This window comes from Pyxicephalus adspersus, chromosome 2 (genome assembly GCF_032062135.1).
Source record: "Pyxicephalus adspersus chromosome 2, UCB_Pads_2.0, whole genome shotgun sequence".
NCBI lineage: Eukaryota > Metazoa > Chordata > Amphibia > Anura > Pyxicephalidae > Pyxicephalus > Pyxicephalus adspersus.
In genome coordinates this window covers 158,839,181-158,839,745 of record NC_092859.1, presented here as the reverse complement: position 1 = coordinate 158,839,745, position 565 = coordinate 158,839,181, and positions in this window count along the sequence as shown.

The window sequence follows — 565 nt, the reverse complement described above, 5'->3', positions numbered from 1 at the left end:
CTTCCTCCCATAATGCCCCCTGCTGCCCCCATCGGTCCACCTTCCTCCCATAATGCACCCTGCTGCCCCCATCAGTCCACCTTCCTCCCATAATGCACCCTGCTGCCCCCATCAGTCCACCTTCCTCCCATAATGCACCCTGCTGCCCCCATCGGTCCACCTTCTTCCCATAATGCACCGTGCTGCCTCCATCGGTCCACCTTCCTCTGTAATGCACCCTGCTGCCCCCATCGGTCCACCTACCTCCCATAATGCACCCTGCTGCCTCCATCAGTCCACCTTCCTCCGTAATGCACCCTGCTGCCCCCATCGGTCCACCTTCCTCCCGTAATGCACCCTGCTGCCCCCATCGGTCCACCTACCTCCCATATTACACCCTGCTGCCTTCATCGGTCCACCTTCCTCCATCGGTCCACCTTCCTCCCATAATGCCCCCTTCTGCCCCCATCGGTCCACCTTCCCATAATGCACCTTGCTGCCTCCATCGGTCCACCTTCTTCCCATAATGCACCTTGCTGCCCCCACCATCCCACCTTCTTCCCATAATGCACCTTGCTGCCCCCAC